We start from the raw sequence: 25,467 nt of genomic DNA, 5'->3' as shown, positions 1-25,467 counted from the left end.
TCCTCTGTCTACCATTCAAATTCCTTCACAACCTGATTCCAACCTACCTGTCTATTACCATCCTTCACATTCTCTATTACTCAACCAAACTCTCCATCTTTCTTCTCTCCACACACAACACTCCACCCCTAGTCTCCATGTTTTTGTACAACCTCTCCTGACTAGAATACACTCCCCTTCTTAGCCTAACTGCCTCCTTTATACTCTTCATAACTCTGTCCCAGAGTTTCTACAAGAGGCTTTTCTCCTGATTTCCTACCCTTCTTGCTAAGACCCTTCCTCAAAAAATTATTATATATAGTTCTGAATGTCTATACTATATATGCATTGTATATACTTATAAATGTACGTGTTGTCTTTCACAATATAGCGTAAGCTCTTTGAGGATAAGGACTATTTCTTTTTTGTCTTTATATCCCCAGTACAACGATAGTATCCAAATATCAGATGCTTTATTGATGTTATAGACGAGTCAACCATCTCTATCAGTAGAGGGAATTTTCATTCCAGAAGTTCCATTCACTAATGAAATCACAAGTCTGGATACCAGCTCCTCCAAAATAATTTGTAAATGAAAAAATTGGAAATAACCTAAATATCTAACAATAGGGGAATGGTGGAATGTATTATAATACATTAGTGTAATGGAATAGTAGAATACAATTAATATTGATAGATATGAAAATATTAAAAACTATGGAAGTGGATTTATGAAATAATGCAAAGAAAAAAAGCAGAACCAAGGAAACAGAATAATGGTCTGCTACCACAATGCAAGAAGAAAAGTGAGAGAAAATGAGTGAACCAAGAATCCCAATGAAGGTTCAAAGAGAAGGACTGAGAAGTTAGGATATTTTATGTACTGATGTTAATTAAATTCATAAGGAAGTAGGACATGGTGAAGAGAGAACTGGCCTTGAATTGAGAAACATTCAGATTCAAGTCCTGCCCCTGACACATACTGACTGTGTGACTCTGGAGCAGATCCGCTAAGTTCTCAGAGCTCTAGGCAACTCTCTGAGACTCTAAGTTGATGTGAAGGTATTGATCTGCATTGGTTAAAGGTGGCTGTTAGTTGTTTTTCAGTGGTGTACCACTTTTCATGACTGCTTTTGGGGTTTTCTTGGCAAAGATACTGGAGTGGTTTGTCACTTCCTTCTCCAACTCATTTTACAGATGAGGAAATTGAGGCAAATAGAGTGAAGTGATTTGTCCAGGGTCACACAGCTAGTGTCTGAGGACTATTTGTGTCCAACCTGTGATAGAGCCTTCCAAGCTTTCATTGGGTCTGATCAGCCACAGTCAACACATTGTACCTTGACTCCAGCATAGTGATGTCATTTTGGTCCTCTCCGAGAAGAAAGGACAATAACCAACCATCTGAAGTCAAATTTGAACTCAGATCTTCCTGACTCCAGGCTCCATACTCTATCAACAGCAACACCTAGCTGCCCTTGGTAAAAGGAGTTTCCTACTAATGAAAAAAAAAAAAAACCCTATAGGTTCAGTCCCTATCCCTCCATGTTCCAGGTCTTCCTTGAAAGGTACCTTCATTCTGAGACTCTCCCCAGTTTAGAATGTGTCCATATCTTATGTGTATACAACTGTTTGCATGTTGTCTCCTTGAAGGCAGGTGCAGTTTTTGCCTAGTTTTGTATTCCCAACTTTTATCATAGTGTTTAATACATAGTAGGCACTTAATAAATGCTTGTGGACCTGGACTGCTAAGTGTAATTAGTTGTTGAGATATTCAAAGTGAAGTTTTTATCATTTAATGCAAATATGTAAAGCCACAGGTGAAAAAAAAGAAAGGCTTGGTTCTCCAAACAGGTCCTCATGAGGGTCATGTGCTTGGTTCGAGATGTTCCCACAGCAGAGGGGAATGGGCTGCACTTAGCCTTTTCATGATCTCTCACTGGGTCTCATTTAACCAACAGCAAGCATGTGCAAGTTGGCTAAAGTTAGGGTGTAAATTAAAGTACTTTAACACTAATTGGGTTTGAGATTTTTTATGACACCTTGAGAGATAGCAGGAACCACACATGAAATGCAAAATGAAGGCTGGGAATTGTCGCTCGTGGGCAGTCAGTCACAATTGCAGTGATGTTTACCGTTTAGCATGTAATGTTAGGGATGGGAGGGGCCTCAGTACATAGCATGTTGATGTTAAAGCTGGTAGGAGCCTTTAAACATTAAACATCGGAATGCAAAACACAGAAGATCAGAACCTTAGAGCACTAAGGGTCAGGAAAAGCTCTTCATTTTAGAGAAAAGGACCAGAGAAGAGGAATGACTCTCCCAAAGGCACCCTGCTAGTATTGGCAAAGCTGGAATTTTCTTGCCTCCATTTTTCTACATTCTCCTTTGCATTGTAATGAATATTAAGAATAATATTAAGTTTCACAAAGCATTTTACATATGGTATCTCATTTAATCCTTACACTAACCCTGTGAAATAGGTGCTATTATAATCTCCATTTTATAGATCAGGAAACTGAGGTTGGCCAAAGTTAAGTGTCTTGACTAGAGTCACACAACTTCGGGAAGAGTCTAAGGTGGAATTTGAACTCAGACCTTCCTGATTCCAAAGAACAGCATATCTCTTATCCTCTGTACCACCTAGCAGCTTAGCTATAGTTTCTTTGACACCCAAGCCTTCCTCTCTAGTTAGGAAGATACCCCAGATCTATGGGCAGATGTGGGCTATAAGCACATGTATTTACCATGCTTCATCTCCTCAGTAAGATTGGAGTTCTCCTTAAGAGGGACCCTGCTCCATTTATAATAGATACCAAGGAGGACTGAAAGATATTGGTGCATGGCTGAGAGGACTTGCCAGATGTCAACCCAATCCTCCAAGCACGACTTGCAAGGAAAACTATTTTCTCCTGTAATTAGTAGGGCACTTTTATAATGGAATCAATTAATATTATTCCCAAGCAGCTGGTGATACTGCAGAGAGGGTAAAGACGTGTGCATTCATGGATATTCCCAAGTTCTGCCTGAGTACCAATGCCCTTTCATCTGGTTGGGATTGTCTTATCACTCCTACTTGCTTAGCCTGTCTCCCAGGGCTATGGCACAGCTCTGTGACAAAACTTAAGATATTTGAGAGAAAAGGGGCCAGAATCCCAGGGGTTCAAATCCTGGCTCTGTCCTTTCCTAGCCGAATATCAAAGTCGCTTCACTGACTCAGTTTCCTCACCTGTAAAACAGAGAATAGCACTGGTACTATGTATATTTCCATCAGAGGATTGTTGTGAGGAAATCCCTAACAAACCTCAGCATATCTTACTATCATACACCATTATTATTTCTTCTTGGTTTCTGCTGGGAACAGGTCCCTTAGTGCCTAGATGTGAGAGGCTCCTGGGCATAGTAGGCTCCTGCTATCTTCACACATGTCATCCACACTCCATCCATCATCCTCATTTCCCTCCCACCAGAACCTTGGACTCTGCTCCTGGGTCCCAGCTCTGAGGAGTAACCCTTTACCTTACCTGGACAGAGCCCAGGCCCCCACCCTGCTTCCTTGACAACTCCTCACCATGCCATGGGAAGTTCCCTCCTCCACCTCCCTTTTCCTAGCTCCCTTTTGGGTGTTATAAAATGTAAGCCCTTCAAGAGCAGGGATTGTCCCGTTTGCTGGTATTTGTATACCCAGAGCTTAGCACTGGGCCTGGTACATAGGAAATACTTAATTCAGGCCGTCTCTAACCAGGGCTCAGGAGACTATTAAGCTGTCTAAGGGATCCCTTTCTCCCACTGCCCTGGGAATAATAATATTAATAATAATAATGAGCATTTGTATAGCACTTGGAGGTTTTCTAAGTACTTTACATATATTATCTCATTTGATCTTCACAACAAGCCTGGGAGGTTGTTGTTCAGTCATTTTCAGTCACGTCTGATTCTTGGGGACCCTATTTGGAGTTTTCTTGGCAAAGATACTAAAGTGATTTTCCATTTCCTTCTCCAGCTCATTTTACAAATGAGGAAACTGAGGCAAAAGCAGTTCAATGGCTTGCCCAGGGTCACAGGGCTAGCAAGTGTCTAAGGTCAAATTTGAACTCAGGAAGGTGAGTCTTCCTGACTCTAGGCCTAGGGTTCTATCCAAAGCTCCATCTAGCTACCCTGGGAGGTAAGTATTATTAATACTCCCATTATACACATAAGAAAACTGAAGAAGACAGAGGTTAAGTGACTTGCCCAAAGACACAGAGCTAATCAGTATCCAAATCAGGATTCTAACTCAGGTCTTTTGGATTTCGAATCCACCAAGCCATTTAGCTTTCACCCATTGACTGACTATTGATCAGTTTAGTCCCAGAGTTTCAAATGTAGACCACAGAATAATCAAACCATCTGCAATCCGGATGTGGAAACTGGCCCTCGTGTGCTTGATTGCACCTCCTCCAAACCTCCTTTGTCTGCTTGTAAATCAGATGGGATATTGCAGGCAAAGCTACAATATAGGCCTAATTTCATTCATCAGGTGTTGTCACTCCCAAAATCCAAGGGCCAGCATCATGTAGGGGAAAGATTATTGGGAGGAACTGGGAGACAGGCTACCTGCCTCATGACACTTAGGAGCTATGGTACTAGACTAACGTTTCTTGTGCCACTGGCCTCACAGAGTTGGAAGGAGGGTTCAACAAGGCACTTTTACATGAGGTATCTTGGGACCATAAAGTGTCACAGACCCATCGTGGTGTCGTGGCCAATGGGACAGTGCCAGTGGGGCACGGGACCAGGAGAGATTTTCCACTGGTGGGCATGGGAGGTAGTCAGCCATTTCTTACTCTGTTCTCATCTTCTTAATCACTGTCAGTTCACATTTATATGACCATTAGTTTAGGTTCAGACTCAGTCTATCACTATGGATAGAGCTCAGGTTATCATTGGGGTTAGAGTTCAGCATGTCAACGGGATTAGAGCTAAATTTATGGCCCAAATTAGGCCTTAGTTTGTGATAGAAGCAGAGCTCAGACTTCCAGAGGGGCTCTTAACCTTTGTGTCATGTACCGCCTTGGCAGCCTGGAGAAGCCTATGGACTCCTCTCAGAATTATGTCTTTAAATGCAGAGAATTAAATTCATAGGATTACAAAGGAAACCAATTACATTGAAATATAGTTTTCAAAACACATGTTTTTTTTAAAGTTCACAACCCCCAAGTTAAGAAGTCCTGTGCAGTCATCAAGTGTGAGGCTTAGTCTAGACGTGACTGGGCTTAAGATTTAATCTCTGATAAGGGTTAAAGTTCAGTCTGTGACCTGGGTTTGGGCCTATTTTCTGGGAGTGGAATGAAGTTGAGGGACCACACCTATGACCTTGGCCTCATTAGCTGTTACCAACTGAGCTCACCAACCTCAGACAAATCCTAAAAATAGTGAAGGTAGGAGCATCTGATCCACTTAAAGGTAGATCAGATGGAAAGGCAGTGATTTCAACTGTCTGATATTCTCTGGATTTCTAATATTCCAACTTTCTTCCATTTCATTATGCAAAATAAACTGACATAATGGATTTACATATATACCTTTTTTTTTTTTTCAGTTTGAGAGCCTGCCTAGACTGAGATGAGGATGCTGAATTTATACCTTGCAGATGGCCTCCAGTTATATAGGCTGCACCTACCTTGTGGGAGGTGCTTAACTATTAGGTTTATTCATTGGAAAGTCCAACTGGGGTTACAAGACAGAGCCTTAGGCTTAGGGGCAGGTGATTTGGGTTCAAATTCCAGTTCTAGCACTTGCTAGCTGTTGATGTTGGGCAAGACTTAGTTTTTTCTTCTGTAAAATGGAGATAATTATTTACTCCAAGAAACCAGTATGTCAGTGTGAGTACTCCATCCTTTGGTGTTGTTTGTGACCCCTTCGTGCCTTTGCTATAGTTAAAAAAATTTTAAAGTACCTGGTGGCAAACCTTCCAAAGTTTTCTTTTTATCATGATATGAAATAGTATTAATAATACCTGCCCTTCTTAGCTCATGTAGTTGTGAGAAAAGCATTTGCAGTCTATATGACCTTGAAATATAGACTCTTACAGCTAGAAGGTCATCTTCTTTATCATCCCAAGCAGGGTCATCAGTCCATCATTCGGTCAGTCAACAAGCTTTTGTAAAGTGCTTATTTAGGTGCCAGGCACCATGCTGCAGCAGTGAGGGCCAACAATGCAAAGAAAAGCAAAATCATTCCCTGTTCTTGAGGTGCAAACATTTTTAACAGGAGAGACAACTTGTGAATAGCTCTGTACACACAAGGTAGTGCAAACAGAAGGTAATCTCAGATGGAAACCACCAGTAGTGGAGGGTGGAGGGTGAGGGAGGGGATTGGGAAAGATCTGCTGCAGAAGGTAGGATTTGAGCTGACTCTCAAAGGAAGCCAAGGGGCACAGGTGAAGAGGGGGAGCATTTCAGGAATATGGGGCCACCCCGTGGTCAGATTTCTGGTCATACACTATGATAGTACTCCTGTACCTTCCACCTTTTAGTTCTGGTTCTTCCCACAAAGGCCAGCAAGAAATATTCATGCCACACTACAACTACCCAACCTTATTTGTCTTTGTTTCCCCAAACCATTCACAAGTCAATTCTGTAAATACAGGATATATGGACTGGCACCTCTGGTACAAAGGCTTGCCAAACCCTTTTCAGGGCTTGGTGTCCATCAATCACTCAACTCTCACTTGTGGTTCCAGGAAACTGTAACATGTATGGTGGCCACATTCCAATAAAACCATCTCAGATGGGCTAAACCAAGTTGAGAGTAACCAGCAGGCCTCAAATCCATCCGTGAGTTAGGGGGGTGTCTACCCCAAGCACATGAAGACTCCCCTGGCAGAATGGGTAGATGAGAACAATTTGTGCCAACACCCATGAAGGTGGCTAAAGAAGGCACTGGAGTGCTTAGAGCTTGGTCAGACATTGAAGATGTCAAGGGCATCTGCTACATCCCAGGCCGTCTCTGGTCATCTTGACTTTTGTCTTCACATTGGACTCTGATGACTCTGGAAGAGAAAGTGAGGCTTATGACTGTGCAACTCTGCTTCACAAATCAATTCACACACGAGTCAAGACATTCACTTTGACTCTGTGATGTCATCGGTCCTCTTCAGAAACAACAAACAAAAACAGCTATGTAGAAGGCTCTGGCCTGGATGATGCTGATGCAAAGATTTTTCAGTAATATAACTTCTGCCCTAAAGAAGCCCACCTTCCAACCAGGAGGAAAAAAGAGTGAGGATCTGATATATACACAAAAAAAATTTTGGATAAATCCAAAACAAGTTGTAGAGTAATAGGGAGAAAAGAGAGACCTGGAGTAAATGCTCCAGGAAAATTTGAGAAGAAAAGAAAGGAAGGAAGGCAATGAGGTGGTACAGTGGATAAAGTGCAGGACCTAGAGGCAAAAAGAGCCAAGTTCAAATCCAGCCTCAGGCACTTTGTGTATGACCCAGGGTACATCACTGCTTTCTGCCTCAGTTTCCTCAAATATAAAATGGGGATGATAATAGCCTTTAGGATTATTGTGAGAATCAAATGAGATAATATTTTGTAAAGCACTTAACACAGTGCCTGCCACATAGTAGGCACCTTACAAATACTTATTCTCTTCTCTTCCTGTCTCTTTTTAATTGGGGGATCAGGGAAGGCTTCATGGAGGAGGTAAAAAGTTGAGTCTGGGCGGAAATGAAGAATTTCCAGGGGCAGAAATGATGAAAATGGCATTCTTTTATGCCCTTGGAGACTGATGATAAGAATCTCTTGATTTGTGTTCCTTTATTGATTGTCATTTAGATTATTATCTTGTCTTCACTCTCTAAAGCAAAACCATCATTAAACCACAATTCCTCACTCTCTAGAAAGGAGAGGTGGATAATTCCTTTGGATAAGGAGGGTGATAAAGGACTTTCCTTTCTGTAACACTTTCCTTTTTACAAAGACTCTTTCCTCACAATAGCCCCTTGTGGTACCATAGTGCAGATAGCACAGGGTATTTAGAGGGGTTGCTGTTTTGACAATGTAGGTAACTCTTAGTGTAAGAGCTCCCTCAACCAACCCAGATCGAAACCCGCGTATGCCCTCAGATAGCTCACATATTGTCTAATGGGGTAGACAATGTGTGAGCCATTATGTACAAACAAAATGTGTCATTGAGGATAAATTGGGGGTAATTTCATCAGGAAGGTACTAACAGTAAGGGGGAGGTGTAAAAAAGAAAGGTCTCTTGCACTTGTGGGATTTGACGTGAGTCTTGAAGGAAGTCAGGAAAGCCAAGAGGTAGAGAAGAGGACAATGCATTCCTGGCATGAGAAGGGACATCCTATGCAAAGCATGCAGTCAGGAGATGGCGTGTTGTGTGAAAGGAATAGCATAAGCATGAATTGTGGAGTGTAATGTGTGTTCAAGGGTCACATGCAAACATTCTTTTAAAAAAATCTACAAGCTAAAACTGTGCTGACCTTTGGAAATGATTCCTTTCTTGTTACATTGACTGCCTCTTCTCACAAATTCCAGAGACAGAACATAATTGGGATTCATCTTTTATTTACTGGCTTCCTTACCAAATCGCCGTGACCAGTGTGACTGGAACTGTTCCCAAGGGTTTGTTGCTGGAATCCTTCAGAGGCAAAGGCATTTAGTGCCTAGCACCTTTTCCCAGCAATGCTTATGTATGCAACATGTAATCCCCTGGCATTTGTAAAAGAAAAAAAATATCTGCAGAATCAGGATCTGGTACAGAGTTAAGTAAGTAGGATCAGAAAAACAATATACGCAATGACTGCAGCAGTGTAATTGGAAAGAACAAAAAGCCAAAACAATTCTCAGTAATTATAATGAGCGGGAAGCTTGGCTGTGGAGGAGAATGGAGAAAATGAACCTTCCTGCCTTTGCAGAGGTAGTGGATTATGGTTGTGGAATATTGTATACACTGTCAAATTCAGCGGATTGGTTTGTCTGAATTGCTTTCCCCTCCCCCTCTTTATTCTTTGTCTTTTAAAATGATCCATTGGGGGCAGGGGGAGATATTTAGAAACTACAGTGATACAAAAGCAAAAGGTGTCAATAACAAAAAATAAAGTTTAAACTTAAGAAGCCTAGATATGATATGAACCTCCCTCTTGTTTTATTGGCTGCCTTACTCCAATATAAACTCACTCTGGCAGGTCTACTGTGCTCAGAGAGGGATCTATACCCTTTGGCTACAGCTCAAAACTCTCTTAGGGCCCTTGGGGGGAATTCTGGTTGGGGGAGAAGGGAACATTATCCTATTACTCACCACCAGGGCTCCTGAGGCCCTAGGGGTAGGCTTCCCCTTTATACAAAACCAGTCACTATGGCACTAGGCACTCTCACATATAAAACTTTTATTAAAGGAAAAGGCAAAAGCAGGACTAATCGTTACTTCTACTCAATAGAAGACAAAAGCAGAAATAATCAAAATATTGTAAGCCATGGATAAGCCTGGTTACTTCCCATCAGTGCATACAATGTTTATAGGAAAATAGGCACACACACTTATAGAAACCTAGGAGGAAGACACATGAATGAGGAAAACTCATATGTACAGGATGACCCTTTTATTATTTATTTATTTTTTGCTTTTTGGAGGGGGGAAGGCAGGACAATTGGGGTTAAGTGATCTGCCCAAGGTCACATGGCTAGTAAGTGTTAAATGTCTGAGTTCGGATTTGAACTCAGGTGCTCCTGACTCCAGGGCTAGTACTCTATTCATTGAGCCACCTAGCCATCCCCAGGTAGCTCTTTTTTTTTTTAATTACATTTATTCCTTTTGAACTCCTTTTGAATTTCTTAAATACAAAAACCCAAACATTTCCGTGTACATAGCACATCATAAAAAGAAGATTCAATATAAAACCATGAATTTACACTTCACAATATTTACTGTTTTGAAAAACTACGTAATAAATACTAGACATCGTTTTCCTTCTTTTTTATAGCTCTTTAAGATTTAAATATTTTATTTTTCTTTCCAATTACATATAAAAATAATTTTAACATTCTCTTATAATTTTGTGTTCCAAATTCTCTCCCTAATCTTCCCCCTCATTGAGAAGGCAAGCAATTCAATATGGGTTATACATGTGCAGTCATGCAAAACGTGTCTCCAACAGTGATGTTGTAAAAGAAAACACACAACACCCCCCCCCAAAAAAAAAAAACAAGAAAAAGAAAGGTTTGTTTTTTTTTTTAAGTAGCCTCAATCTACATTTAGACTCCATCAGTTCTTTCTCTTGAGGTGGATAGCATTCTTTATCATAAGTCCTTCGGAATTGCCGTAAATCATTGTATTACTTAAAATAGCGAAGTCATTCAGAGTTGTACAGTTGCATGATATTGCTGTTACTGTATACACTGTTCTTTTGGTACTGCTTACTTCACTTTTCATCAGCTCATGTCTTTCCAGGTTTTTCAGAAATCATCCTGCTCATAATCTCTTATAGCACTATAATATTCCAGCCACTTCCCAATTGATGGGCATCCCTTCAGTTTCCAATTCTTTGCCACAAAGCACTTAACAAATATCTCATTTTAGCTTCACAACAAAATTGGGATGTAGGTGCTTTTATTATCATCCCCGCTTTACAGATGATGAAACTGAAGCAAACAGGTTAAGTGACTTGCCCAGGGTCACACGTTTAGTAAGTATCTAAGCTGGATTTGAACTCAGGCTTTCCTGATTCCAAGTCCAGAACTCTTAACCACCTGCACAAACTAGCTTCTATAATGTAACAGACAAGTTTCCATAAATAATAGTCAACAGTGACCCCTACATCTACCATTTTACAATTGACTGAAAGATGTAGAGAATGTAAGATTGAATTGTGCTTATTTGTTGATTATGAAAAGTATTTGACTTGGCAGAACAAAACATCACCTTAAGGATTCTCTTACAAAGTGTCTCCTGTCCATGTATCATAATTATCCAGGATTCCTTAGAAGAGGTAATGAAGGTAACTGTTAAGTGACCCTCTTACAGTAAACATTGGGGAGAACATAAAGCAGGAAGATGTATGCTCAACAAAGGGGCATACCACTGTGTTGGAGGAGAGCTAGCACAGAGTCCAGGTTAAAGAAGGATTCCTTGTGGATAGTGAGGTCCTGCAGATGCTACTGTTTCTGGCTGATATTTTGTGGTTGCAGAGCTTTCTTTTTATGCCTCTCTTGAGTCTTGTATTTGAAAAATGAATTTTCTGTTCGGCTCTGTTCTTCTTATCAGGAAAATTGGAAAGTCCCCTATTTCACTGAACATCTATTTTCCTCTGAAAGATGATGCGGAATTTTGCTGGGTAGTTGATTCTTGGTTATAATCCAAGCTCCTTTGCCTTCTGCGATATCATATTTCAAGCCCTCCAATCCTTTAAGGTAGAAGCTGCTAAAGCCTGTGTAATCCTGAATGTGAAGCTTTGATACCTGAATTGTTTCTTTCTGTCTGTTTGTAGTATTTTCTCTTTGACCTTAGAGTTCTGGAATTTGGCTATGATATTCCTGGGAGTTCTCATTTCAGGATCTCTTTCAGGAGGTGATCAGTAGATTCTTTCTATTACTATTTTATTCTCTGATTCTAGGATATCAGGGCAGTTTTTCTTAATAATTTCTTGAAAAATGCTGTCCAGGCTTTTATTATTATTATTATGGCTTCAAGTATTTTAATAATTCTTAGATTATTTCTCCTGGATCTATTTTCTGGATCAATTGTTTTCCAATGAGGTATTTTACATTTTCTTCTATTTTTTCCATTCTTTTGATTTTGTTTGATTGATTCTTGGGAGTCATTTGCTTCCACTTGCCCAATTCTAATTTTTAAGGAATTATTTTTTCAGTTAGCTTTTGTACCTTCTTTTCCATTTGACCAATTCTTATTCTTAAGAAGTTGTTTTGTTTTTCCAAGCTGTTGACTCTTTTTCACTATCATTTCTCTTCCACCTCTCTTATTTGATTTAGAAAAAAAAAATTTAAATCCTTTTTTTAGCTCTTCTAGGAGAATTTTTGGGGCTAGAGACCAATTCTTATTTCTCTTTGAGGCTTCACATGTAGGCATTTTGACATAGTTGGCCTCTTTTGAGTTTGCATTTTAGTCTTCCATGTCACCATAGTGGCATTATACTCAGGATATTTTTTTTAATTTTTTATTTTTGCTCATTTTCCAGGCTATTAAATGACTTATAGAGTTGACGTCTGTTCCTAGGATACAGAGGGTATTGTCCCAAGCTTCTTGGGACAAGGGTCTGGTTACTAACTTTCTACATCGGGGGCTCCAGGGCTGGCAGTTCAACTGCTACAATGGGACTGGAGGCCTCACAGTTGGCCCATAGTTCTGCTGGTCTGCTAAGTCAGGGCTGAGGAGCTTTGATTGGTGATCTGTACTGGGGCTAGGACCTTCCTGCTGACTTGCCCAGACACTTCCTGCACTAAACTATGCTCCCCTTCTACCCAAGTGAGATAGACCTTTCCTGCCATCCCTCTAAGTCATCTTGAGCTGGAAAATTATTTCACCCCATCCTTTTATGGGTTCTTTCACTCCAGAATTCATTTTGAGGCTTGAGTCAAGTTGTTTCACTGGAAACTAGGGAGAGTTCAGGCAACTTCCTGACTTTTCTCCACCATCTTGACTCTGCCCCCTGACATTGTTTTCAAAGCTACACTGCTTTTTAATTTTTTTTCCTCCCTCCCTCCCCACCCTGCCCTAGAGAAGAATACCATTAGACACTAATGTGTGTGGGATGTGTGTGTGTGTGTGTGTGTGTGTGTATAAAACAATACTATACAAATTTCCATTTATCAGTTCTTTCTCTGGATGTGGACAGCATCTTCCTTCATAGGTCCTTTATAGTTGATATGAGTATTTATAATACTGAAAAATGGCTTAGTCATTCAGAGTTGTTCTTAGAACAATATTGCTGTAACTGTGTGCAACATTTTCTTGGTTCTGCTCATTTCGCTCTTTACTATTTCATGCAAGTCTTTCCATGTTTTTTCTAAAATCAACCACCTCCTCATTTCTTATAGCCCAATAGTATTCCATCGCAATCTATACCACAACTTGTTCAGCCATTGCCCTAGTGATGGGCATCCCCTCAATTTCCAGTTCTTTGCCACCACAAAGAGAGCTGCTATAAATATTTTAGAATGTATAAGTTTGTTTTTCTTTTTCCCAAATCACCTCTGGGCAGCTCAGCTCTTAACTAAAAGCTTTGATATCCTTGGTCCTCTCGAGATCAATTTGTACAGTACAAAGCTGCTTCTCTGATAACTTCTCCCATAGGATCATAAATTTAGAACTAGAAGCCACCTAAAACCATCAAATCCAAGTCCTCCATTTTCCATACAAGAAAATATGAGGCACAAAGAGCCTTGCCCAGATTCACACATTATCTGAATTTGAATTTGAACCTAAGTCTCGGCTTGGGGCAGGGGGCGGGGGGGGGGGGGGGGGAGAATAGGAGGGGAGGAAGGGAACAAGCACTTCCTAAGTGCCTCCTATGTTCTGGGACTATGCTAAGCTGCTTACAAATATTCTCAATTGATCCTCACAGCAACCCTGAGAGGAAGATGCTATTATTGTCCCCATTTTACAGTTAAAGAAACTGAAGCTAGTAAAAGTAAATTACTTGCAAAGACTCACACAGCTGTTAGGTTCCTGAAGCCAAATTTAAACTCGGGTCTAGTAAATCTATCCACTATACCATCTATCTGACTCCAAGTCCAATGCTTTATTAATTACACCACACTCCCTTTTGGTCTCCCCTTATTCTTCGGATTGGCAAAGTCCTTGAGCTTCTGTTCTTGAACCGATGAAGCACTAATAGAGAGAGAGAGAGACAGAGAGAGAGAGAGAGAGAGAGAGAGAGAGAGAGAGAGAGAGAGAGAGAGAGAGAGAGAGAGAGAGAGAGAGAGAGGGAGAGAGAGAGAGAACAGATAGATGGTAAATTGGTAAATAATAGATGATAGGTGGATGGATGGATGAATAGGTGGAACTTTTATTAAGCAGTTACTATGTGCCAGGCAGAACACTCAGTGCTGAGTTCACAAAAACAAGACAGTCCCTACTCTCAATGAGTTTACATTCTATTCAGGGAAGACAGAAACAAAGAAAATCTGGAAAACTGAACTGGAGAAAGAAGGAAGGTCTCTACACCAAGCAGACAGTATAGAGGTGGAGCGACATGGACAGTGACCCAGAAGTGGAGACTCAGAGCAGTAAGACAACTCCAATAGCTTATGAAGATCCAGGATCACTAATGGGGGCCCTGCTGGTCCATTGGAGGCAAGAGGTGATTGTAAGACTGATCCCAAGCCAATGAGATGACCAGCCCTCTATGAGAGCCTTCTCTGATCCCTCTAGTTCAGGTCTTTTTAACCTGATGTCCATGAACTTGTTTTTGGTTTCTGTTCTTTTTAAAAGTAGTTTGATAATTGTATTTCAGTATAATTGATTTCTTATGTAATCCTTTATGTCTTATTTCATGCATTTAAAAACATAGTTTTGAGAAGGGATCCATGGGCTTCACCAGACTACTGCCAAAGGTCTCCATGGAGCCAAAAAATGTTCAGAACCTGTGCTCCAGCGGAAAGGGTTTTTTCTCCTCCTCAAACTTTCTTAGACAACACATTCCACCCGTTCTCTTCTTTGTTCTCCTCACCTCCAACAATAGACCACATATATCTCTCCAGTAGAATATAATCTCTTGCAGGGCTGCTAGGTGCTACAGTGGATAGACCACTGGGCCTCAAGTGAGGAAGACCTGAGCTCAGATCTGGCCTCAGATAGCTATTAACTGTGTGACCCTGAACAAGTCACTTCATCTCTGTCTGCTTTAGCTTCCTCAACTATAAAATGGGAATTATCCTGGCACCCACCCTGAACAGTCATTGTGAGGACCAGAATCAAGATAATGTCTGTAAAGCCCTTATTAGCCCAGTGCTTGGCATATAATAGGCACTTAATAAATGTTTGTTTGTTTTTTAATCTAAGTATCCCTTACACCTAGCACAATATCTTGCATAGAGAAAGCATTTAATAAATGCTCATTAAATGAATATATTCATTCATACAAGGCTAGGCTTGTATCGGAGAATACAGTCCGAGTGAGAAATTCTCTGGCTGAAACAGTCTTCTGCAAAGCTAACATTTGGAGAAAAAACTGAACAAGCTTCTTTAATCCCAAGAGTATTAAATAAAGTAGCTTGGTCTCCTTATTAGATTTTCACTGGTGCTCTGGTCTCTTTGAGGCTAAAACAATTTCAGAGGCAGACACAGTCAGGACCTGTTCTATTTAAGAGTTTTTTCATAAGTGAAAGAAAATTACATTTCGACCGCTTTGTACAGAATTTCAGGTGATTCTGCTTCAGGCCCCATTGTTGAGAGCAAGAGAAGAGTTTATATGATTATAACCCACCTAACCTTCAAATCCAGGACCCCAAATTGGAAACCTTCATTCATTCTGATATTTTTACTTATTTCTCTTGTGACTCGTCTTAAATTCATGGCTTGATTTTTTTTTTTTAATCAATGAAAATAAGTCCTATGACTTCTCAGTAGAGAATTAAGGGATTATAGTAGTGGAAATACATACACTGTTAAACAAGGTCTCTCTGTTGGTCATTTTTATTTTGGCATCCTGTTTTAATGAAAAGAAGAAAGGAGAAAGGAAGGATGAGAGAAGGAAGGAAGGAAGAAAGAGAAGGAGGGAGGGAGAGAAGCAAGAAGGGAGGAAGGAAAGAAGATAGGAAGGGTGGGAGCAAGGAAGGAGGGAGGAAGGAAAGGAGATAGGAACAAAGGAATGAAAGAAGGAAGGAAGGAAGGGAGAAAAGGAGGGAGAAGGCAGGAAGGAAGAAAAGAAGAAAGGAAGGGAAGGGAGGAAGAGAGGGAAAAAGGAAGGAAAAGCTAAGTCAAATATTATTTCATTTGATTCTCATGAAAACCCTGCAATGTAGGTGCTATTATGATCTCACTTTTTTTTTTGCTTTTTGGAGGGCAATTGGGGTTAAGTGACTTGGCCAAAGTCATATGGCTAGTAAGTATATCTAGTGTCTGAGGCCGGATTTGAACTTGGGTCCTCCTGACTCCAGGGCCTGTGCTCTATTCACTGTGCCACCTAACTACCCCATGACCTCACTTTTACAGTAAAGGAAACCAAGGTAGACAAATAAATTACTCGCCCAGGGCCACTCAGGTAGTAAATATTTGATGCCAAATTTAACTCAAGTCTTCCTGACTCCAGGCCCAGGGCTTTACCCACTGCACAACTGTAGAGGAATAGGTTACATCAGCAGAATGCTATGATATAAAAGAACAAAAGATATCAATAGACTTCCACCCCAAAAAAATTTAGCACAGCTATTTTTCAGATAGGAAGTGAGAGAATCAGGGGCTCTTAGGTGGCATGGTGAATAGAGCACCAGCCCTGGAGTCAGAAGGACCTGAGTTCAAATTCTGCCTCAGACACAACACAAAACTAGCCATGTGACCTTGGGCAAGTCCCTTAACCCCAACTGCCCCTCAAAAAAAAGAAAAATTTAAAAAAAGAAACACAATGAGAGAATCCCTTAATTGGCACTAATTGTATGCTACAAACCTTGGGTCATAATGGAAATATCATTCAATTTGGAGACAAAAGACCTGGGTTCATTACTGGTACTGCTGTGTTGGGTCAGTCACTTTCCTTTTCTGGACCTCAGTTTCATCAGTTGTTAAATGTTGGGTTAGAAAACGTCTGAGGCTCCTTCAGTTCTAAATTCTTTGACCTTACCAGTGAGCCTAGGAATTCAGAACAAGGACTTCTGGTCCCTGAGTCACTGCAGAAGAGACTGGAAACCACATTCTGAGAAGATTCACTGAAGGAACTGGGAATGATTAGTCTGATGAAGAGAAGACTTGAAGGAACATCACTCATTGCTAAAAAATATAAGTAAGACAAATCTGTGACCTTCCCCAAGCTACCAGTTTGGTGACCCTGTCATCAAACAGAGAGAGATAAGGTTTAGACTTGTATGACCTGTTCTTGATGAAACCCTCTTCAGCTCTTTAATATACCTTTTTATAATATTTCTGGGAAGTGAAATAAAACCCACCAAACTAGACTGTACAAGCCACTTTTTTTAAATGGCTTCCCTTTTTTTGAAAACTGGGACATTTGTTTTTCACTAGTTCTATGATTTTTCTCCCATTCTCCACCATCATACAGACATCATTGATGGCCCCTCAGCAGTGACTGGCATTAGCTCTTTTAGTACCAAAGGATGTAGTTCCTTTGGTCAAGGTGACTTGAATTCTTTGAAGTGGTCTCTTACTAACTAAATATTCGTCTTAGGCATCCGCTCTCTATTCACCATTTTTGTCCTATTTCTTAGGCCATTCTCTTTCACATTATAGGAATCGTATATGCCTCTCTACATTCTCTCTGTTGTAGTGAATCTTCTCCACCTCAAGCAGCAGTACCATCCCTCCTTTGATCCTCTTTTCCCTAATATAATTCAACATACATTTTTTGTCTTTATGTTTGCTCAACAGCCTGAGAATTAATGAGAATTAATGCTCTTCTTAAAGGATTTGGATTTCTCTTTTGTTACCTGCCCTCACTTCTATATACTGTACATATAATTTTAAAATATGAGTTGACTGGTGAGTTCCCTGTGCATCCTCATTGGTCTTTTCAGACAACTCCCATTCTTTCTTCCTCATAATTGTTTCCCTTTGTGAATTCAGAATTTTATTCTTGTCAGTTTCCCATCCCTCCAGGACTGACTTCTCTTAGAATTTTAGGCCATGGGCTTCTTCCTGTCTGTCCTTAGAATCCTTTGAAGTCTACTCTTTTAAAATCTAGGATACATATCAGACTATGTCTGACTTTTCTTGCCCCTATTATAAACTCTAGAAGGGAGGATCCACTTCTTGCCAAGTTCCTGTCATTTCTACTTAACAAACCTGTTCTTTCCTGTTAATGAGAATCAAATCCAGGATTGCATTTCTTCACTTTAGTTTGAGGAATGAATCTTTAGGGTGAGTAAAGAAGGTGTGGGTGGGTGTGGGTGTGATTGTGTGTGTGTGTATGGGGGGAAGGGAGGGAGCGGAGGGCAGAGGGGGGGCAGGGGAAGGAGGGAGATAGGGAGGGAGGGAGAGAGAGAGAAAGAGAGAGAGGAGAGAGAGAGAGAGAGAGAGAGAGAGAGAGAGAGAGAGAAAAGGAGATAGAGAGAAGGAGATAGATGAAGTCCACCATCTGTACTCTGTAATTTTCTTCCTGCCAGGTTTGTGAGCTGTTTGCTAGCTTCCTCATGCATTTCTTCCTTCTGAATAGTCCAGAGTATGCTTTGATGGCAGAAGTGCTGCATTTTCTCCCTATGTTGACCTTTACCTAAGTCAATCCATCAGGCAACCAACAAGTAATTATTAAGGTTCCTTCTGCATGTCAATCCTTGTGCTCAGTGCTGGTGATACAAAGTCAAAAGACAAAAGACAAAAACAAAACCTGCCTGTTCTTGTGAAGTTCGTATTCTATCAGAGGAAACCACATGTAAATACATAAGGACGGAGCATCCCAGAAGTCTTCGTGAGGTCCTGAGTTTTAATAGTATAGAATTGCACTAAGACTTTTGGGATGCCTTGAGCTATAGAGAAGAATTGCAAAAGGGCTACCAGGCAGTCTGGGAAAGAGAATAGTAACTGTTGGGAGGGGACAGAGAGGAAAGGCTTCATTAGGACCCTGGGGCTTAAGCTGCATTTTAAGGAAGTGAAGGATTCTGTGAGGTAGAGTTGAAGAAGAAATGCATTCCAGGCATCAGAGATAATAAAGATAATAGCAATAGCTTGCATTTATGTAGTACTTTAAGGTCTGCAAAGCACCTTAAAATATAATCTCATTTGATCTTGAACACCAGCCCTGGGAGGTAGGTGCTATTATTATCCCCATTTTACAGATGAGGAAACTGAGGCATAAAGAAGTGATGGGGGCGACTAGGTGGCACAGTGAATATAGCAATCAACCCTGGAGTCAGGAGGACTTGAGTTCAAATCTGGCCTCAGACACTTAACACTTACTAGCCGTGTGACCTTGGGCAAGTCACTTTACCCCAACTGCCCCTCAAAAAAAGAAAGGAAGAAAGTGATTTACCCAGGGCCACACAGCTAATGTCTGAGGATAGATTTGAACTCTGGGGGCGGCCAGGTAGCACAGCGAGTAAGAGCACCAGCTCCAGTGTCAGGATTGACCTGGAGATCGAATCCTGGGCTCAGACACTTAGCACCCACCCAGAAACACCTGGCCGTGTAACCTTGAGCAAGTTACTTAACCCCAATTGCTTAGGGGCGGCCAGGTGGCTCAGCGAGTAAGTGCACCGGCTCCAGTGTTGGGACGACCTGGAGATCGAATCCCGGACTCAGACACTCAGCACCACACCCAGAAATAACTGGCCGTGTAACCTTGAGCAAGTTACTTAACCCCGATTGCTTAAAAAAAAAAAAGATTTGAACTCTGATCTTCCTGACTCTAGGTCTGACATTCTATCACTGTATCACCTCACTGCCTCTAGAGATAGCCAATCCAAAAACACAGAAATAGGAAATGGAGTACCATATGAGATGAACAAAAGATTGGTTATTTGACTGGACCAGCTGTAGCCTCGAGGACACATATAGTCCTCTAGGTCCTCAAGTGCAGGTCTTTGACTGAATCCAAACTTCTTAATCCAAATCCAATTCCAAATCCCTTAATAAAAATATTTGTTCTGTGAAGTTTGAATTCAGCACAAGGGCCACATGTGGCCTCAAAACTGCAGGTTCCCCACCCCTGAACTGAAACATAGAATGAAAAAAGGGGGTAATGTATGATGAGTCTGGAAAGGTAGATTGTGACCAGGTTGTGAAGGATTTAAAAGCCAAAGAGAGGAGTTTGTATTCTATCATAGAAGCAATAGGGTTGAGTTGATTAAAGAGGGTAACATGGGCAGATAAACATGGACAGAAAATCCTTTTAGAGGTTAGGTGAAGAATGGGATTGAAGTGGGGAGAAATGAAGCAGGAAGATCAATTAAAAGGCCATTACAATAGTCCAAGCAAGAGGCTGAAAATCTGAACTAAGATGGCGGCTATATGAGTAGAGAAAAGGGGTCAGATGGAAGAGATGTTGTAGAGATAGGAATGGCAGGATTTGACAACTGATTGGTTATGTGAGATAAGGGAAAAGAATGACTCAAGAATAAAATCAAGATTGCTAACCTGGGAGACTTGCAAGAATTCTGGTGCCTTTAACAGAAATAAGAAAGTTTCAAAGGGGAATGGGTTTGGGGAGAAATGTTTTGGACATTGAGTTTGAGATGTCTCCAGGACATCGTCTTTGAAATATCCCATACACAATTGGAAATACAGGACTGGGGTTATGGAGAATGATTAGGGCTGAATAAATGTAGCTATGAGTCATCTGCATAGAGCCAATAATTGAACCCATGGGAACTGATGAGGTCATTGGGAGAGAGAAAAGAACAGGACCCAGGACAGAGCCTTGGGGTACACCCACAGTTAGGGGGCATGACAACATTGGATGATGAGACAGCAAAGGAGATTGAGAAGGAGTGGTTAGAGCCAGGGAAAAGTTGTATAACTAGGTTTTCTGTATAAACCATATAACCTAAATGAAGTGATCATCTCTCTATATGCTGCTAGTTCATTTTCCTTATTCATACTTGTTCGGGGTTCCAAGACAAAGGAGATTTTTGAAGATTTTCTTATTAATCACTAAAATCCCAACATTTCTCATTAAATAATTAGTTCTGAGCCCCCACTCCAGTTTATTAAGTATTAATTATTTAATGAACTGGAAAAACTTTTCCCATGAACTTTGTTCGTGTGTGTGTGTGTGTGTGTGTGTGTGTGTGTGTGTGTGTGTGTGTGTGTGTAACCTCCAATCTCCTGGACTTAAATATCAAAGTTACTGACTATACTATTTATTCTGTGATCAACACTATAGAATCTGGTGTTACAGAAATGTCACAAAAACTCAAGGAGGAGAAAGTATCCAGAAAGAAAGAATGATCAGCAGTATCAAATGCAGCAGATAGGTCAAGAAAGATGGGGTTCTTGGCTTTCTTGGAGTAACTATGCCTTCTTAAAACACAGTGCTGCATACCACCACCCCCTTTTACCCTATTTCTTTGGAATAAGATATACCCATTCAGACCCATTTTCCAATCCCACTTAGTCTCATTCCTAAAAGGTCAAATTTGCCTCCTGGAATTAGCACCTCTGGTTCACCATTTCAGCTAGTTTGGCAAAGTGGATAAGGTACTGGTCCCAGAATCAAGAAGACTTGACTTCAAATCCAGCCCCACACATTTACTGTCATATAACCGCTAATTGCCTCAGTTTCCTCATCTGTAAAGTAGAGATGATAGCACCTACCTCCCACGGTTGTTGTGAAAATCAAATGAGATCATATTTATAAAGAGTTTTTCAAACCTTAAAGCATGATATAAATGCCAGTTATAGTTATTAATATTATTATTCATGTTACCTGTTACCTGATCTTTCAATATTTGAGTAAAGACATTTGTGACCATGGGTTTTTCCTGTTGCCTCCTTTCTTAGATTTTGATAATCAGATATGGTCAACTTCTTGCAGTATCTCTAGGAGAAATTAGATTAGTCTTAGAAGTCAGAACTAGCAATGAACAGAAATTACAGAGAGCTAGATTTTAGTTCAACATAGAAAAGGAAAAAAAGTTCCTAACAATGAGAGTTATATCAGAGTACCTCATGAAGCAATGAACTTTCCTGGTAATGTTCAAGCCAATCAGTTCAACATGAAGTTATTAAATGCCTGCTGTGTGCAGAGTCCAGTGCTTGTAAGCCATAAAGATAAATAAAACATAATCCCTGTCCTATTGAAGATCAAGGTTTAATATGGGAGGTAAGACAGGAATTGTGATACAAATTTGTTACAAATTAGAGTCAAAAGATCACTTTCAGCTTTGAAGGTATTAAGGAGAAGGGAAGAAGTGTTAGGAGGTTGCATGGAGGAGGTCTAAGCTAGGCCTGAGGGAAGAGAATTTCATCAGGTACAGAGAGGATTCCATTCTAAGCATAAGGGAAAGGGAGAAAGGGTTTGGCCTGGAGACACAAAAAGCAAGATGAGATGGGCATTGTCCACTATGGCATGAAGTGGAGGAGCCCAAAACAAGGCTAGAAAGATAGGTTGGTGTCTGACCAGATGGCCTTGAATGCCAGGCTGAACCTTGAACCTTATTTAGTAGTCCATGGGACAAGGAGAAATGATCAAATCTATGCATAAGGAAGATGATCTAGCAACAAATTCAGGATAGATTGGAAAGTGAAAGGCTAGAGGCAAAGAGACCAGCAAGGATGATATTTCAGAAGTCCAAGCAAGAAACAACTTGGAGTAGAAGAAGATGATAGAAAAGCTAAATTTGAAAGATACATGGAAGGAACAAATTCAGCAACAGCTTGAGTTTAGGAACAGAGGAGAGAAAGGAATCAAAGAAGACCCCAACATGTCCAGCCAGGATGACTGGGAGGAGAATGATGCCATGAACTAAATAAAAAAGTGAAGGAAGAGGAAGTTGAGGAAAGAGTGGATGACTCTCTGTCAGACATAAATTGACAGACCCAACTGTACCTTTCCGACATTAGGCAAAACAGAATGTTTAGTTTCACCCAAGATTTTACAGGAAAAATCATACGCACCCGTCTTTCTAATATCTCTATTTCTGTCTAGGATGTCGCTATCCTTCAAAGCACTGTATTTTACAACCTTATTCTTGCCTCTCCACTTCCTTGCCCGGCATATCCATTCTGCTGCCAAGTCTTGTCAACTCTACCTCTAAAACATCTCTCCCATCTTTCCCTTTTCTTCTATCACCCAGACACTAGCCTAGCTCTGGTCCCCATCACCTCTCACCTAGACAAGGTAATAGTCACTAAATGGCCATCCTCCATCCTTCCTCCAGCATCTTTTCTTACCAGTCTATCCTCATCACAGCTGACAAAGTGATAATTCTTCATTACTTCACAGATAAAATAGAAATTTCACTCTGTGGGGCATTCCATATCCTTGACAATCCAATCTCAAACCATCTTTCTAGGCTTACTTCACATGATTCCCCATAACCAGTCCAAGAGGTCTTCTTACTGTATAGCCTGCCCAGATAGTTCATCTCCTGCCTCTGTGACTTTGTGAAGGCTATCCCCCATGCTTAGAATGTCCTCCTTCCTTACCTCCATCTCTTGGAATCCTTAGCTCCCTTCAAGGTCAGCTCAGCTGTTCCTTCCTTCAAGGGGTCTTTCCTGTTCTTCCTAGTTCCTAGCAGTCTTCCCCTTCCCCCATTATTTTGTATTTACTTTTCATTTCATCTAGAAGCAACTAGGTTGTTCAGTGGATAGAGTACTGGACCTAAAATCAAGAATACCTGACTTCAGATCTGGCCTCAGACACTTACTAGTTGTGTGACCCTGACTAAGTCACTTAATCCCCGTCTCTGTTCCTGTACTGTAAAATGGGGATCATAATGGCATCTACCTCACAGGATTATTGTGAAGATCAAATGAGGTCATATTTATAAAGTACTTAGCACACAGCCTGGAATATAGTAGGTGCTTTAAAAATTCTTGTTCTCTTCCCCTACTTTATATTTATTTATCTGAATACATGTTCCCTGCCTCCAGTAGAATGTGATCTCCTTAAGTGTAGAGACTAATTTTTTTCTTTGAATTCCCACTACCCAGTACAGAGCCTAGCACATATTAAGTGTTTAATCAATGAGAATTGAATGGAATGGAATTGAATTAATCAATCATTTTTGAATGCCTACTATCTACCTACCCCACTAGTAGACATCATAGGTGGAAATAAAGATGGATGAGATAAAAATCCTTGCCCTCAAAGAGCTGATAGTCTAGTTAAGGAGATGAGGCAAACATGAAACCAGTGAAACCGAGGTCATTGTGATTCATGACCACTGGTTATATATGTTCTACTTAACAAAAATTTAAAAAGAAGCTGCTTTACAATGATAACATCTCACAAAATTCTGTGTCCCTTTGAGATTTACAGAGTGCTTTCCTATGAAGAAGTAAAAGTTTGGAGAAGTGACTGTTCTACAATCATACATGGTCGAGGTTGAGGCTCAAAACCAGCTCTTCTGTCTTTAGTCCAACATCCTTTCCCTAAATTGTGAGCTCCTTATGCAGAAACTGCCTTTTTCCTTTCTTTGTATTCCAGGTGCTTAGCACATAGTCAGCACTTAATAAATGCTTGTTGACTGGCTAAGCTGTGCTGCTTCCCAAGTTGCTTACAATAAGATCCAAGTCTGATTTGGGGAAAAGTCATTTAGGAGCTTTCTGACAGAAGGACAATGTGATCCAACCCACCTCACCCAAATCTTCCTCCTTTTACAAACAAATTTTTTTTTAATACCTACTATGTACCTACCCTTCTAGTAGACATTGTAGATGGACAGAAAGATGGAAGAGACAAATTCCTGGTCCCCAGTGAGCTGAGAGCCTCATTAAGAAGACAAGACAAACACACGTGAAACAATAACCTTTATTGACAAGTACCCAAAGTTTTGGGGATTCAACTCTTGTGCTTCTCTCTCCAGTTGCTGCTAGGTAGTACCTGACCTCCAGGAACATTGATTCCCCCAGTTGCTCCTGAACTAAGCATGAACAGCCCACTATTGTCCCCTTTAATCATTGAAGACACTGAGGTTTGTCAAGTGGACTTTACTACCACTAAAAGGGATTAACAGAGGATAGAACTTACTTCTCCGAATAAGAGGATCTCTTTTCAAAATACATCTAATTCAGTCACAAATGGTCCTGTAATGGGAAGAAGCAAAGTGTAATAAAGTATTGCACTTGAAGTTAGGAAGACCTGGGTTCAAATCCTGCCTCAGACACCGTCTCTGTGACCTAGGATAAGACCCTTCACCTCTCTAAGCTTCAGTTTCCTATTCTGGAAATTAGGAAAATAACAGTTCTTACCTCACAGAGTTGTTGTGAGAATTAAATGAAAAATCACATATAAGGTGCTTTGCAAACCTTAAAGCACTGTATTAAATGATAACTCTTGTTATTATTAAAAGAAAAAGGTTGGAATTTCTTAAAGCAACTTGCCCTTCTTTCCTCTATCTCCCATCTGACCCTGACCCTGTTAGCAGGCCATACACCACTTTACCTCACAAGAAACCCTGCAAATGTCCTTGACTTGTTCCCCATGATGAGTCATGAATCTCAGAATCACTGATTATAAAGTATCAGTGCTGGAAGGAACTCAGAACTCCAAAGGACCTCAGAACATAGAATATCAAGGCTGGAAAGGATGTCAGAACTCAAATGAGTCCTTAGAATGTAGAAGGTTAAAACACAAAGGGACATTAGAACACAGGGCATCCCAAAAGTCTTAATGCCATCATAAGTTTTAAATGATAGAAC

General features: G+C 40.6%; 1 protein-coding gene across 1 annotated transcript in view; it reads left to right on the top strand.

Moving 5' to 3' along the window:
* BEAN1 (brain expressed associated with NEDD4 1) overlaps window positions 1-25,467 on the top strand; it is a 109,378-nt gene that overhangs the window by 35,982 nt on the left and 47,929 nt on the right. The window lies entirely within an intron of this gene.

Source organism: Petaurus breviceps, unplaced genomic scaffold (genome assembly GCF_028583685.1).
Source record: "Petaurus breviceps papuanus isolate PSGF00001 unplaced genomic scaffold, PetGlider_PUasm1.0 176, whole genome shotgun sequence".
Taxonomy (NCBI): domain Eukaryota; kingdom Metazoa; phylum Chordata; class Mammalia; order Diprotodontia; family Petauridae; genus Petaurus; species Petaurus breviceps.
The sequence above is the reverse complement of the archived record's forward strand: the minus strand, read 5'-3'. Positions and strand labels throughout refer to the sequence as shown.